The sequence below is a fragment of the Chiloscyllium plagiosum genome, chromosome 6 (assembly GCF_004010195.1).
Source record: "Chiloscyllium plagiosum isolate BGI_BamShark_2017 chromosome 6, ASM401019v2, whole genome shotgun sequence".
NCBI classification, from domain to species: domain Eukaryota; kingdom Metazoa; phylum Chordata; class Chondrichthyes; order Orectolobiformes; family Hemiscylliidae; genus Chiloscyllium; species Chiloscyllium plagiosum.
Window position 1 is genome coordinate 112,154,789 of NC_057715.1, and position 10,831 is coordinate 112,165,619.

Below are 10,831 nucleotides of genomic sequence, written 5' to 3' on the forward strand. Positions count from 1 at the left end.
TTTCCTGTAATAAACTTCATTTGCCAAGATTTTGTCCAATTACTTAAACCTAGCCATATTCCCTTGCAGATTCCTTATGTCCTTATCACAACATGCCCTCCTGCCTATTGTTATATCATCAGCAAAGTGGATACATTACATTCTGCTCCCTCTTTCCAATCATTGAAACAGATAGTAAATAGTTGAGACCTGGGACTAATCTGTGTGCCACTTCACTAATTACCTAAAGAACCCATTAATGCCCCCTCCCACTCCCCCCCCCCCCCCCCCCCCCAATCTGTCTCATGTGTGTAAACTAATCCTCAATCCATGCTGATTCATTACCCCAATACCATGAGCTCCTATCTTGTGCGATAGTGTTTTATATGACACCTTCTGAAAATCCAAACCCCCTGCAACTACAGCTGCCTCTTTACTAACCTTGCTTATCATATCCTCAAACACCTCTAGCAAATTTGTCAAATATGTTTTCCCTTTCACAAAACCATGTTGATTCTGTTAGTTGTGTTAAGGTTTTCTACATGTGCTGCTTTTTCTTGGTAATTAGCTCAAGCATTTTTCCAACAATAGACATTTAGGCGAACTGTGCTACAGTTTCTTGCTTTCTGTTTCCCTTCCTTCTTGAACAAGGTCATCCCATTTGTGGTTTTCTGATCGACTGATACCCTCCCAGAATCCAGTGAGTTCTGAAGCATTTTGACCAATGGAGTCACTTCCTTTAAAACCCTTATATGCAGGACACCAGTCCCATTAGTTTGTCAAATTCATTTGTCCCTTGTGATGGACACTGTTACATGACCTTTTCTCATGTTAGCATGATGCTTATCTTTTATTTCTAAAATTGTAGAATCCCTACAGTGTGGAAGCAGGCCATTGGGCCTTTCGAGTCCATGCTGACCTTCCGAAGAATGTCCAACCGTGACATCTCCGCCCTCCTCCTAATCACCACCCCCACCTTATCCCTGGAGCCCTGCATTCCCCAGTCCACCTAACCTGCACATCTTTGGACTGTGGGAAGAAACTGGAGCACCCAAAAGAAACCCACATAGATAGAGGGAGAATGTACAAACTTCACACAGTCACCCGAGGATGGAATCAAACCCGCGTCCCTGGTGCTGTGAGGCAGCAGTGCTAACTAGTGATGTTTATGATCTCCACCAAGAAGACCGATGCGTGACATTGGTTTAAGGTATTTGCCATTTCACTATTCCCTGATATCAATTGCATTTTCCAAGGGTTTCTCACTTGCTTAAGCTACTCTTTCTTTTTATACGCTCTGATAAGCTTATGCTGTTGGTTTTTATATTTCTTGCCAATTTGCTTTCCTAATCAATTTTGTTTTTTTTTAGTAATCTGCTGCTTGTTTCTTTTGGCAGAAAAAGAATTCCCAATCCTCTGGCTTACCATTAGTTGTCATTGCTTTGTATGCCTTTGTTTTTGATTGGATACTCTCCCTTACTCACAGTGTAGACCACGGATGGTTCATCTTATTGAGCCCTCTTTTTGACCAGAATAAATTTCTGCTGAGTATTTATGAAATATATGTTTAAATGTCTGTCACTGCTTGGCTGCAAACGTTCCTCTTAGTCTGTCTTCCCAACTTGCTTTAGACAATTCTTTGTTTGTACCTCTGTCGATAGAAATATAGAAACTAGGAGCAGGAGTAGGCTATTTGCCCTTTTTGGAGCTCCCTGCTCTGCCATTCAGTTTTGTTATGGTTATCCTTTATCTCAATATCCCTGTTTTCTCCCCATATCTGTGGATGCCCTTTTTAAAATGTAGAAGTTTATCTCTCTTCCTCTGAATCAATTCAGTGACCTGGCCTACACTGCCTTCTGTGGTCAAGAATTCCACAAGTTCGCCGCCCTTGGTGTAAAGAAGCTATTTCTCACCTTGTCCTAAATGGCCAATCTGGTATTCATAACTCTTCTTATTTAAGTAATGGACACTGATTTGAGACCCGAGTTTCTTTCCTTCAAACTGAGTTTGAAATTCTGCCATGATTTAAAAAAAAAGGCCGGTCTAGTAGCATTGTGGAGAGAGAGAAACCGAGTTTGTTTTGAGCCCAGTGTGACCTGTTTGGAATGAGAAGGAGCTGGAAACTTGTGGGTTTTATGCTATTGATAGAGGGGAAGAGAAGCAAGTGGAACAGATTGTAAGGGAGCCCAGAGCCAAAAATACAAAAGGTAGTTGAAGTTCAACCGTATTGTGATCATTACCCCCAAGAGGATCCTTAACTACACAATCTCTTATTAATCCCATCTCATTACACATCAGTAGATCTAACTTGACTGTTCCCAAGTAAGCTGTGCAGCGTGTGGCTGTGAGAAACCATCTCTGAAGCATTCTATAAATTCTTCTTTCATGTGACCCTTGCCTATTTGATTTGTCCAGTCAGTATACATATACATTGTCCATTACACATACATATTTCTGGATATTTACGTTCTGGACAAACCTTTGGAGCTTATAGAGAGCTCCCATCTGTGGATTGGCCGTGCTAAATTGCCCATAGTGTCCCCCCCCCCCAATTCTGTGTATTTCTCTTTTCATTCTGAGAAAATAGACAGTGAATCAGTTTTGTCCACCTGATCAGTATGTGATCAGTATGTGACCTGTGAGGATTGAGATTTGAGGCTTGCCAGTGTATATCTCATTTTGGGAGTGCATTCAGCCTAAGCTTTCAGAGGGATATCACTATCTATTTTGATTGCTATTCTTCCTTTCACCCTCCAGCATAAGACCTGGCTGCATATATTTAACAGACTGGTTACCAAGCTGAGTGAAGAAACAGCACCTGTGCTAGTAATCGGAGATGAATTGTCAGATATTTCTTAAATTCTGAATTTAGCCCACGGATGCCAGCCCCCTTTGTTCAGTGCAATGCATTTTGCAAAACTCTGAAAACTCCAATTCAACAGACCAGTTTCATGTATGTGTTTATCTATGTCAGAACAAACAGTAATCAAGACAAGTGCCTTTCTGGAGACACTTTACTAAGATGACTTGTGAAGAAAGTTGAAAAATACATTTCCAAGGTCAGTACATTGTGTTGTATCACGGGGCTCAGTAAGTCTTCACAACACCTACGTTGGCAACATATTTTATTTTCAGAGACCACTCATGCTGCCTGTGGTGTTGTGGTAACAATGGTTTCTTTATGCTGAGTCTACAGCTTGTCCAATTATCAGTGGCAGAGAATAAACCACTGGTGAGTCTAAACAAGAAGTGCTTATTTTTATAACAAGGTAGTTTACTGAATGATAGCAGTAGGTACAGTTTACTTTAATTTGCTAGGCATAAATACTTGGGAGTTGTTAGCAGATTGGGTGGAGCTCAATGTACCATGAACATTAACGCCTTCACAACTATGTCTTGTACAACAAGCTGCTCTTAAAAAATAAGATGATGCCCTCATCATCTGACTTCACAATCTCTAGACTACCTATTTATCCAATCCCTGTTGGTTTATTCTATTGTATACCAGGTCCTTTGGTAATATTGACCTTTCATTTAGACCCTAGTCTTTCCATACCTCAAATTATAAATGTCCATTCTTCTGAAGATCCTTATTTCTGGAACTCGTCCAACCCAGGCATAAGGAAATACAAAGAAAGATTTGAAGAACGTGTTGTTTTTGATTTAATTAGAAAATGAAGTTAGGAGAAAGTGAGGACTGCAGATGGTGGAGATCAGAGTCAAGAGTGTGGCGCTGGAAAAGCACAGCAGGTCAGGCAGCATCTGAGGAGCTGGAGAATCGACGTTTCAGCCATAAGCCCTTCATCAGGAATGAGGTTTGTGAGCCAAGGGGGTAGAGAGATAAATGGGAAGGGGGGTGGTAAGGTATCTGAGAGTATGAAAGTGAGAGTAGATGAAGGTGGGGGTAATGATGACAGTTCAGAGAAGAGGATGGAGCGGATAGGTGGGAAGGAAGATGGGCAGGTCTTGAGCGCGGTGCTGAGTTGGAAGGTTGGATCTGGGATAAGGTGGGGGAGGGGAAATGAGGAAACTGGTAAAATCCACATCAATCCTGTAGGGTTGGAGGGTCCCAAGGCAAGAGAAGATGAGGCATTCTTCCTCCAGGCATCAGGTGGTTAGGGTTTGGCAATGGAGGAAGCTCAGCACCTGCATGTCCTTGGTGGAGTGGGAGGGGAACTTCAAGTGTTCAGCCACAGGGCGGTGGGGTTGCTTCATGTGTGTGTACCAGAGATGTTCTCTGAAGCGTTCTGCAAGTAGGCACCCTGTCTCCCCAATGTAGAGGAATGTAAGTATTTCATGTTTTGAAAGAATGGACCAAGGGAGATCAAATCAGGTTGCTTTCGATCATTGTCTGAAAGAACAAAGGGCCATACATACAATCTCAATTCCAGTGGTCTGGAACTGAAGACAGGAGTTCTGGGTGCGACTTAAACCAAAGCTGCTTCTGTTCCCTTGGATGAATGTAAAACATTTCATGATCTCACCAATATTTACCTCTAATCAACATTAATGTAGGAGGCGATGGCTTTGTGATAATGTAGCAGTGTTATTTACCCACTAAAGTTCTGGTGACCCGGTTCAAATCCCAGTGGTAGGTGATTTGAATTTGAATTCAATTTTAAAGAAATTTGGAATTGAGTCTCTTGATGACTGTGAAGCCACTGTCAATTGTTGGAAAAACCCATTTAACTCACTAATGTCCTTTTAGGGAAGGAAATCTGCCAACCTTGGTGACTATTTGCCACTCTGGACTGCCCTCTAAAATGGACTAACAAGGTACTCTGTTGTATCAGTGGCTAGGATGTCTCAAAAGCATGGGGAAATGACTGTGGCAAACAGCCCCGTTAATCCTGCAGGGCAAGTGCCAAAATTGGGAGTACAGTTTCATAGACTAATCTTGCAACAGCCTGACCTAATCATAAGTAGGGAATCAATCATACCTCCAAAGACAATGTCCCAGATGCCACTATAAGTAGAGGTACTGGCACAATGGTATTGGAAAGGAGGGAGCTATCTTGGGAATCATAATTTCATACCCCATGAAAATTCATGCTGTCAGGTCAGGCTTGGGCAAAGAAACCTCAGCTAATTACTGCCTTTCAACTCCTTTCAACTGATGAATCAGTGCTCCACGCTTAAAACCACCTGGAAGAAGCAATGAAGGTGGCAAGGACACTCTGGGTGGGGGAACTACAACGTTCACCAAGAGTGCAGGTAGTTCTTCCACAACATGATGTTTTGCTTTCTTGTGCAACCCCTCATTAATGAAAAATTATGCTTTAGAAGTAGTGCTTAAAGTGTTGGCGATGTAATCACCATTACAACTGACACGTTTTAAAAGTTCGTGTTTTAGAAACAGCGTCCTCAATTTGTCAATCGTGTTAGGATTTGCTTTAACAAAATGCACTGTAGCAGCAATGCAACTGATTAAAGTTGGTTGAGTTCATCACAGATGCCAGACTTCTGCCACTTCAATTCACTCCACGTGATATAAAGAAGTAATTGGAGGCACTACGTGCAGCAAAGGCTATGGGCCCTGACAACATTCCAGCAATAGTACTGAAAACTTGTGCTCCAGAGCTCGCAGCTCCCCTAGCCAAGTTATTCCTGTCCAGTTATAACACTGGCATCTACCCAACAATGTGGAAAATTACTGAGGTGTATCCTGTACACAAAGTAGGACAAGTCTGATCCAGTCAGTTACTGCCCCATCAGTCTACTCTCAATTATCAGTAAAGTGATGGAAAGTGCTATCAAACAGAACCTGCTCAGCAATAATCTGCTCAGTGACACCCAGTTTGGGTTCTGCCAGGGCCACACAGCTCCTGATGTCATGACAGTCTTGGTCAAGGCTACATTCGACTGAATGTGGCACCAAGGAGTCCAAGCCAAACTGGAGTCAATGGGAATCAGGAGAAAAGCACTCTTCACGGGTTGGAATCATAAAGGCATAAAGGAAGATGGTTGTGGTTGCTGGAAGTCTGTCATTCTCAGCTCCAGGACATCTCTGCAGGAGTACCACAGGATAGAGTCCCAGAGCCAACCATCTTCAGCTGCTTCATCAATTACCTTCCCTCTATCATAAGGTCAGAAGTGGGGATTTCACTGATTGCACAAAATTCAGCACCATTCGCGACGACTTGTGGGTAGGTTCTGAATCAATCCATGTCCAAATGCAACAAGATGATAACCAGGCTTGGGCTGACAAGTAGCAAGCAACATTGCCTCACGTGAGTATGCAGCTAATGACTGTCTCCAAAAAGAGAGAATCTATCAAATGCCTCTTGACAGTTTTATATCCCCCATTATCAACGTCCTGGAAGTTACCATTGACTAGAAAGTCTTTTCCAACTGCCAGCAAGGTTGTTACTTTTTGCCCTTCCCAGATGCATGACACAGAAAACCAAGCCCAGCTAGGGTTGCGGGGCAATCATTAGCACTGGACTGCCTTAGTTTCCTGTAGACAGTTTTATTCCCCACACAGTCAGATTGCTTCTGGTCTTTTCCACAGATATGCATGTATCCTCCCAATTGTGGCAGGGAGAGATTGAGAGTGTAAAATGGGGAGAGAGAGAGAGAGAGACCGACAACGGATAAGAGTATGGAAGGAACAGAGACAACATTGGAGGGAATCCGTGGGACGGATGGAGTGGGACATGTGACGAAGGGTGGGTGGGAGAGAAGGGGGGTCGGAAGATTGAGAGAATGTGGAAGCAAGTGGTGGAAAGAAGTGGATATAGAGAGGGAAAGAGTATGGCGAACATATGGAAAGTGTGAAGTGTTTATATCTGTGTGAGAAAGTGAGACTGAGAAGAAAAGGGAGTGAGAGGGTGAGAATGTGTTGTGAGCTCACGACAACAATCTGGCTTGTACTGTGATTCTTTTGAAGCTGCTGAAGACTGAGCTAAATTCGGAATCCAGCCAGGCAGAAATGTTTCCTTGCAGAAGTATTTGTATTCTCTATAAACCATGGGTGAGGTGCCAGATGACTGAAGAGTGGTTAATGTTGTACCTTTGTTTAAGAATGGATGTAAGGAGAACTCTGGGAACTATAGATCAGTGAGTCTGACTTCGGTGGTGGCTCGGTCATTGGAGGTGATTCTGGTGGATAGGATTTATATGCATTTAGAGAAGCAAGGAATGATTAGTCAGCATGGTTTTGTGTGAGAGAAATAGTCTCTCAAATTTGAGTTTCTTTGTAGAAGTAACCATGAAGATTGAAGGAAGAATGGTAGACATTATTCTTGGAGTTTACTTGGAGTTTTTAAGTAAAGCCTTTGACAACGTTCTACATGATAGACTAATTAGTAAAGTTAAATCGCATGAAATTCAGGATGAGCTTGCCAATTGGACAAAACAAAAGTTGACAACAGCAGGAAGCAGAGTGGAGGTGGAGGCTTGTTTTTCTGACTGGAGGCCTGTGACCAATGGTGTTCTGTAAGGCTCGGTGCTGGGTCCACTTTTGTTTGTCATTTACATAAATGATTTAGATGAAAATGTAGAAGGCATGTTTAATAAGCTTGCTGGTGATACTAAAATTGGTGGTACAGGGGACAGTGAAGAAGATTAACTAAGATTACAATGAGATCTTGATCCATTGGGTTAATTGGCTGAGGAGCAGCAGATGGAGTTTAATTTGGATAAGTGCAAGGTATTGTATTTCGGTAAAACCAAACAAGTGCTGGTCTTCTACAATTAAAAGTGGGGCCTTGGATAATGTTGTAGAACAGAGAGACCTGGGGGTTCAGGCACATAATGTTTTGAAATTTGCATCACACATGGACAGGTTGGTGAAGGAGGTATTTAGCCCGCTTGCATTCATCACTCAGAGGTTTCAGTACAGGAGTTGGGGCATCATGTTGAGGTTGTACAGGATGCTGGCAAAACGTCTTCTGGAGTACTGTGTCCAGTTCAGTCACACTTTTAAAGGAAGGATATTATTAAGCTGAAAAGGGTCCAGAAGAGATTTACCAGGATGTTGTTGGGAATGGAAAATTTGATTTATAAGGAGAAGCTGGATTGGCGGAGTCTTTTTTCACTGGAGGGTAGGAGCTTGAGGGGTAACCTTAGAGGGTTATAAAGGGATATAGATAAGGTGAATGGCAGATGTCTCATCCCTCAGGTGGGGGATTTCAAGACTAGGCAACATCTATTTAAGATGAGAAATATTTTTAAACAAGCACTAGGGGCAATTTCTTTGTTTACACAGTGGTTCATGTGTGGAATAAACTTCCAGAGGAAGTGGTGCGTGTGGGTACAGTTGCAACATTTGAAAGACATTTGGATAAGTACATGAATAGGAAATGGTTGGAGGGATATGGGCCAAGTGCAGGCAGGTGTGACTAGTTTAGTTGGGGTTACGGTTGCATGGACTGGTTGGACCGAAGTATCTGTTTCTGTGCTGTATGTCTCGATGATTCTGTGTATAATTGAGTTACTGAGTGATACAATTCTAGCAATGGTTGAAGCATTTTTTTCCCCCAATATTCAATGTTAGATTGACTGGACAAATGAAAGAAAAGTGACTTGAGAATAGAATCTCTCGTTTTCCAGTAGGAATAAGCCTGAATCGGTAATTAGTCCGGTCATTGATTTGTAATATTAACCCAGATTCTGTGAAGGCCTGAAAAAAACTTGAACACATGATGAGTCATGGCAGACAATTAGGAAAATACTTTTAACCAAGTTATTGTCCCAGTGAGGAAGAAGGATTCAACCAAGAAAGCTAAGGATTGTATCAAATTGAAAGAAAAAAACACAAAACTAATGAGATGAGCAAAAAAGAAAGTAGAGGGAGAACACAAACTTGAGGGTAAGCTAATGAGCAATATTAAAATAGACTTTAAAAGCTACAAAAGATATATTAAGAACTAGATATACCAAACTGAACATAGGCTCCTTGGAGACTAAAACAGGGGAAAATGGCAGAGGACTGGATGAGACAGGTGCATGTGCTAACACCAAGTTTGTAAATGATCCCAAAATAGGTGAGAAGACAAGTGGTGAAGATGATAGAAAGAGTCTGATGGGAGGTGGATGGGTTATACGAGTGGACAAAACCTTGGCAGATGCAATACGTTGTGGGGAAAATATTAGATTCTGCACTTCACAGGAAGATTTGACCAGCTGATATTCTTTGAATGGACAAAGACTGCAGAAAGCTGCAGCACAGAGGAATTTAGAGGTTTCCATGCATGAATCACAAAGGCCAGAGCCCAAGTTTAGTCAGTAATAGGGAAAACAAATGGAATATTGACTTGTACTTCAAAGCGAATGGAGTATAAAAGGAGAGAAGTCTTGCTCAAATTCTACAAGGCAGTTGTGAGGCCCCTTTACCAAGGAAAGACATACTGGTAGTAGAGACAATCTAAAGAAAGATTACCAGGTTGACCCTGGCCACTAATTTTCTTCCGAGGAGACATTTGAATAGGTCGAACCTGTACTTATTGTATTTAAAATGGGGATCACTCTTGGAATATTCTAAAGGGGCCTGACAGGGTGATTTCCCTTTGCTGGAGATCTAGGTCCAAAGGGCTTCAATTTCTTAGTGAGGGGTTGCCGATTCAAGACCGTAATGAGGAGGAATTTGTTCTCTTGGAAGATAGTTATCACAGAGGTCTGGAGATGCTGGACCATTAATTATATTCAGAATTTTAATCAGTAACGGAATTGAAAGTTGTGGAAAAGGCATGAAAACGGACTTGAGGACTATCCGATCAGCTATAATCTCATTTGTATGGTGAAGCAAAGTGGCTGGAATGACCTCCTTCTGCTCCTGTCTTATGAGGTTCTGAACCTGAGGTATGAGTGCTGTCACGGAGCATAGCCAACACCTTGTGTTGTAATAATTAGAGATGGAAGAGTTGAGGGTTTTGTTTTGTAAGAACAAAGGGAGGAAATGTTTAGTCTTTGGGGGTGGGGAAGGAACTTAATCCATGCACAATGCTCCCTTTTAGCAACATCTGTGCAGGCCTCATTGAATTAAAATTACTTGGAATTAAATGCCTGAAAGCACCTTCAACCATTACTGTAAAGAAATCAAAATGGCGATTTGATTTTCTCTGCTTTTCATGACCCAGTTGATTTATTTAATGGTGGAGCAGATAGGCATGCTCAGATTTTGAAAGAGATTCTTTATGAATGATAAATTAGTAAGGACCAGCTGAGTTGACAGTAGAAGTATTTACATCAGACCTCTGCCCAAGGAATGGATAAATCATAGTATCCTATCAAAATCCTGAACACATCTAATTTAAACTGTTGCCTGAGCTACAAATTTTTACATAAACCTTGAATATCTACTTTAAGTCACTTTCAGTTGTGTGAGCTCTGGGGTTCCCTCTCTATACCTGCTGTGCTCGCGCTCTCTCTCTCGTTCTCTCTCGTTCTCTCTCGTTCTCTCTCGTTCTCTCTCGTTCTCTCTCGTTCTCTTTCGTTCTCTCTCGTTCTCTCTCTCTCTCTCTCTCGTTTTCTCTCTCTCTCTCGCGTTCTCTCGCGTTCTCTCTCTCTCTCGCGTTCTCTCGCGTTCTCTCTCTCGCGTTTTCTCTCTCTCTCGCGCGTTCTCTCTCTCTCTCTCTCGCGTTCTCTCTCTCTCTCTCGCGTTCTCTCTCTCTCTCTCGCGTTCTCTCTCTCTCTCTCGCGTTCTCTCTCTCTCTCTCGCGTTCTCTCTCTCTCTCTCGCGTTCTCTCTCTCTCTCTCGCGTTCTCTCTCTCTCTCTCGCGTTCTCTCTCTCTCTCTCGCGTTCTCTCTCTCTCTCTCGCGTTCTCTCTCTCTCTCTCGCGTTCTCTCTCTCTCTCTCGCGTTCTCTCTCTCTCTCTCGCGTTCTCTCTCTCTCTCTCGCGTTCTCTCTCTC

At 42.5% G+C, this 10,831-nt stretch overlaps 1 long non-coding RNA gene across 1 annotated transcript in view; it reads left to right on the forward strand.

Moving 5' to 3' along the window:
* The first annotated feature begins 1,067 nt into the window (after positions 1-1,067).
* The window catches only part of LOC122550935, a 21,080-nt gene continuing 11,316 nt past the window's right edge, over positions 1,068-10,831 (forward strand). The window contains exons 1-2 of the long non-coding RNA XR_006311979.1: positions 1,068-1,189; positions 6,803-6,809. This is a non-coding gene — a long non-coding RNA (uncharacterized LOC122550935). The remainder of the gene's footprint in view (positions 1,190-6,802; positions 6,810-10,831) is intronic.